The sequence below is a fragment of the Lepidochelys kempii genome, chromosome 1 (assembly GCF_965140265.1).
Source record: "Lepidochelys kempii isolate rLepKem1 chromosome 1, rLepKem1.hap2, whole genome shotgun sequence".
Lineage (NCBI taxonomy): Eukaryota > Metazoa > Chordata > Testudines > Cheloniidae > Lepidochelys > Lepidochelys kempii.
Genome location: NC_133256.1, coordinates 31,949,492 through 31,955,107, shown reverse-complemented (window position 1 = coordinate 31,955,107; position 5,616 = coordinate 31,949,492).

Here is a 5,616-nt window from a genome sequence, read left to right as displayed (position 1 = left end):
TTGTACCTTGGGGAAGTTTTTAACCTAAGCTGGTAAAAATAAGCTTAGGGGATTTTTCATGCAGGTCCCCACATCTGTACCCTAGAGTTCAGAGTGGGGAAGGAACCTTGACAACTCCCATCTGGGTTAAGCTTCATTGTAGGTCAGACTCTGGTGAAGCGCTGTGCTGGGCATCACAAAATGCGGAAGAGATGGCCAGCCCTCTGTGGAGATAGAGGCGGTTAGGGACTATTTAGAAAAGCTGGACGTGCACAAGTCCATGGGGCCGGACGAGTTGCATCCGAGAGTGCTGAAGGAATTGGCGGCTGTGATTGCAGAGCCACTGGCCATTATCTTTGAAAACTCGTGGCGAACCGGGGAAGTCCCGGATGACTGGAAAAAGGCTAATGTAGTGCCAATCTTTAAAAAAGGGAAGAAGGAAGATCCTGGGAACTACAGGCCAGTCAGCCTCACCTCAGTCCCTGGAAAAATCATGGAGCAGGTCCTCAAGGAATCAATCCTGAAGCACTTACATGAGAGGAAAGTGATCAGGAACAGCCAGCATGGATTCACCAAGGGAAGGTCATGCCTGACTAATCTAATCGCCTTTTATGATGAGATTACTGGTTCTGTGGATGAAGGGAAAGCAGTGGATGTATTGTTTCTTGACTTTAGCAAAGCTTTTGACACGGTCTCCCATAGTATTCTTGTCAGCAAGTTAAGGAAGTATGGGCTGGATGAATGCACTATAAGGTGGGTAGAAAGCTGGCTAAATTGTCGGGCTCAACGGGTAGTGATCAATGGCTCCATGTCTAGTTGGCAGCCGGTATCAAGTGGAGTGCCCCAAGGGTCGGTCCTGGGGCCGGTTTTATTCAATATCTTCATAAATGATCTGGAGGATGGTGTGGATTGCACTCTCAGCAAATTTGCGGATGATACTAAACTGGGAGGAGTGGTAGATACGCTGGAGGGGAGGGATAGGATACAGAAGGACCTAGACTAATTGGAAGATTGGGCCAAAAGAAATCTGATGAGATTCAATAAGGATAAGTGCAGGGTCCTGCACTTAGGACGGAAGAACCCAATGCACAGCTACAGACTAGGGACCGAATGGCTAGGCAGCAGTTCTGCAGAAAAGGACCTAGGGGTGACAGTGGACGAGAAGCTGGATATGAGTCAGCAGTGTGCCCTTGTTGCCAAAAAGGCCAATGGCATTTTGGGATGTATAAGTAGGGGCATAGCGAGCAGATCGAGGGACGTGATCGTTCCCCTCTATTCAACATTGGTGAGGCCTCATCTGGAGTACTGTGTCCAGTTTTGGGCCCCACACTTCAAGAAGGATGTGGATAAATTGGAGAGAGTCCAGCGAAGGGCAACAAAAATGATTAGGGGACTGGAACACATGAGTTATGAGGAGAGGCTGAGGGAGCTGGGATTGTTTAGCCTGCAGAAGAGAAGAATGAGGGGGGATTTGATAGCTGCTTTCAACTACCTGAAAGGGGGTTCCAAAGAGGATGGCTCTAGACTGTTCTCAATGGTAGCAGATGACAGAACGAGGAGTAATGGTCTCAAGTTGCAGTGGGGGTGGTTTAGATTGGATATTAGGAAAAACTTTTTCACTAAGAGGGTGGTGAAACACTGGAATGCGTTACCTAGGGAGGTGGTAGAATCTCCTTCCTTAGAGGTTTTTAAGGTCAGGCTTGACAAAGCCCTGGCTGGGATGATTTAACTGGGAATTGGTCCTGCTTTGAGCAGGGGGTTGGACTAGATGACCTTCTGGGGTCCCTTCCAACCCTGATATTCTATGATTCTATGATTCTATTCTATGAAGCATTTCTTCCACTCAGGCTATTCTGTGGGCTGGTTGGCGCAAAAACCTTGATGAACATGGGCTGTTTTTCCTCCCTCTTTTTTATGCCGGTTTGAAATGAATCTGCTTTTGACATCATGTCCTGTGATCAGTGGTAGAAAATCCCCAAAAGAGCTCGCGTTCCTCTAATACTGAACACGAAACATTATTAGAATAGGTAAATCTGTAATATTTCTAAAACTACTATCTTTCTCTCTGATTCAGTGTAGAGAACCGTCACCAGCTCTATCCTACTTGGCTTTCTGTTACAGATTTAATATGATTTGTTTGAAACCAGCATCTAACAGCTCCAACTGAGATTAAGCCTGCATTGTGCTAAGCACACATACATAGTTAGATAGTCCCTGGCCTGAAGAGTTTACAGTCTAAATAGATGAGGCAGAGGGGAAATGGAAACAAAGACTGGCCCGAACTTCACACAGTAAGTCGGTGGTAGAAGTGGGAGTAGAATGCAGATCTCCTGAATTCCACACCAGTGACCTATCTACTGGATTATGTAAACATAACCTTTCAAAGGGAAGTTTCAGTTTAAGAAACCTTTGCACCATCTGTTAGAGAATGTAGACAAGAGAGTCAAAGCAGTCCCTGTTTAGAAAGTATGCTTTGCGTATATGATAGAGTGAAAAGGAGAGTGAGAACTTCCCTTGGAAAAATCCTGTGAAAGGTTAGAACTTGAATGAATAAAGAGTTTCTTTCCTGAGTTTCTTAAGAGTTTCTTTCCTGAAAGTGTAACAAAAATCCCAAGTCTCCATGAAAAGTAGAAAGTGTGAATTCACTGGCTAGAAACTCCAGGTGCTGCTGACTTTTGTCTCTTAGCTCCTCCCTCCGAGGGACTAGAATGCACTACATAACTAGGAATTTTCCATTTTGTTTGGAAAAAACTGAAGATATTTTATCTAAACTCTGTGTAGCATGTATTTTCTGTATTTCTCTTCCCATCGTTCTCAATTACCCAGCTGTTTGTACAGTGGCTTTCTGTCTAAGCAAACCTAGGTTCTGTCTGAGTCATTCAACAATTTCATAATCCAATGTCTATGAGCTAGCAATTCCCACCCCTCCCTAGGAACGAGACTGATTAAAGAGGAGAAAGCTTCTACTCTCACACACAGCTGTCTTAGTGGTTGACAGTGATGGGAAAAGAAATACAGAAAATCAAGACAACATAGTTGTAATACACTGTGGCAGAATAGGGCTATCAATGGCTATTAGCCAGGATGGGCAGGTATGGTGTCCCTAGCCTCTGTTTGCCAGAAGCTGAGAATGGGAGACAGGTGATGGCTCACTTGATGATAACCTGTTCTGTTCATTCCCTCTGGGGCACCTGCTATTGGCCATGGTCGGAAGACAGGATACTGGGCTAGATGGATCTTTGGTCTGACCCAGTATGACCATTCTTATGTTCTTATGGCTTTAAGGAAACCACAAGAGTTTACACTGTAATTTCGACTGTGGTAGTGTGAAGGATCTGAGAGGACAGAGATTCAGACTTGATCTACACTTAAAAATTTCATAAATCTAGCTACCTTGCTCAGGGTTGTGAAAAATTTTACGTCCTGAGTGCTGTGATTAGATCAACCTAACCTAACCCCCAGTGTAGACATGGCTAGGCTGACAGAAGAATTCTTCCATCAACCTAGCTATTGCCCATCAGAGATGGAGACTACCTGCATCAGTGAAAACCCCCTTGCTGTAGGAAGTATCTACACTATGGTGCTACAGGGGCATGAGCTATGCTGCTGTGTAGCAGCTACAGTGTAGATACAACCTCAGTGTATTATCATAGGTTTCCTTTATGCTTACCTTTGCCAGAACACTGCGACTGCAGAAAATGAAATTGCTAAGACATTTTACTTGATTCAAGGCATCTCAGAATGAAAAATATGAAATCTCTAGGATTTCTGATATCTTGATCTCAGTTACCTCAGTATATCTCCACCGACTTTTCCCCTGAGAACAGCATTTGGCATATGGTGTTTTGGAGGAAAGGTCTCCTTTAGCACAGCACATCCCATTTTGTCAAGGTTGATGGGTTAAGGGAGATCTTCTCTGGTAAAAAAAACAAAACAGGAAATAAGATCTGTTTTGTAGATTGCAACTCCATTAGCATTAATCAAAATACACAAAGGAGGCTTGCACCAAAATACACAGAGCCAGATTTTCAAAGCACATGCTCCCTTTTGGCACCTGCAGTTTGTGGGCATAAATGATGTTGTTTCTAGAGGAATTTTTCCCAAGCAACATAAGTTACACCGACATAAGTGACGGTGTTGACAGCGCTATGTCAGCGGGAGAGCTTCTCCCTCCAACATAGCTACTGCCGCTGGTGGGGACTGGCATAGGTAAACTGAAGGGAGAGCGCTCTCCCACTGACTTAGAGCAGCTACATTAGAGATCTTACCTTGGCACAGCTGTACTGGTGCAGCTGTAAACTCTCTAGTGTAGCCGTGCCCTAAGTATAAGTGAGCTCAGTTATATCCATGATTACTTTGGTCCACAGTTAAGACTGGGCAGAAGAATCAGTCCCAATGTGTGATTAAATTAAAATACCATTAAAATTTGAGATTTTTAGGGTGTTTAATTGTCCCTTCTATGTTGAAATAGTTGGTATCTGTCCACAGTAGCAACAACAGCAGAAGTTTTAATCTGCTGCAGTTTTTAGACTAGGGATTGCTGAGCAAGAAGCAAATGGGCCAAACTGTGACCCCCTTAATCCCATTGGTGAGCAGTTTACTTTCACAATTAGGGTTTTCACATTCTACTCCTTTGTTGATAGGTGCCCTAAAAATAACTATGGTAGACTAATGGATTAGATAGTTCAGATGAGGTATAGACCTAGGAATTACTAGAGGCACATTTTTTTCTTTTTCAATTTGTTCATTTTGGGCCTGATCCAAAACCATTGACTGCCCTCTGTTCATTTGCTTGTACATTGGGTCTAGTCAGTTTCACAGTTTCCGCAAATTGATCAGTTTCCCTTGGTTTTCATGTGGGAGCAACAACAGAGAGAGAAATACTTTTTTAAAAATAGGAAAATGTGATTATAAAACCTCAAAAATGGGTACGAGGATTTAAGGGCAGGCATAGCATCTAACACTACTTTTAGCTCATTTTTGGAAGCTGACTAGATTTCAGGTTGATGATGTTCCTTTAAATGGAGTTACTCCTGATGTACACAAATATACAAAGCCAGAATGAAACACACTAAGTTTTTGTCTTAATTCTTGTCCTTTGTTCAGTAAATACAAACACTGGGGAACATGACCCTATATTGTAAATATTACAAAATTCATGGATAAGAATAGGAATAAAATACAACTTTAAGGTTCTATCCTGCCTAACACTTATGATCGTGAAAACCTTTACTTAAGTGAGTTGTCTCATTGACTTCTAACATGAATAGGATTATTCATGTTCATAAGAGTTCTCAGGATTGGGCCCCTAAATTTTACAGTATAGTATTTTTAATTAAACAACCTATATCCCAAAATGCATTAAGGAGAGAAGTAATACAATTTCAGAGATAAATAGAAACAGAATGAGAAGAAAACTGAGAACAGGGGCAAGGGAGAACTGATCTGTATCTAACAGAGATTTGGAATTAGATTGAGAGTTGATAAGGTGAGAAATACACAAAGGCTGTTCCAGATGGCAGAAACTACAAGGAAGAGGAGGGTGACTGTGAGAAGAGATAAAGAGGAAGACAGGTTTCAGAGTAACAGCAGTGTTAGTCTGTATTCGCAAAAAGAAAAGGAGTACTTGTGGCACCT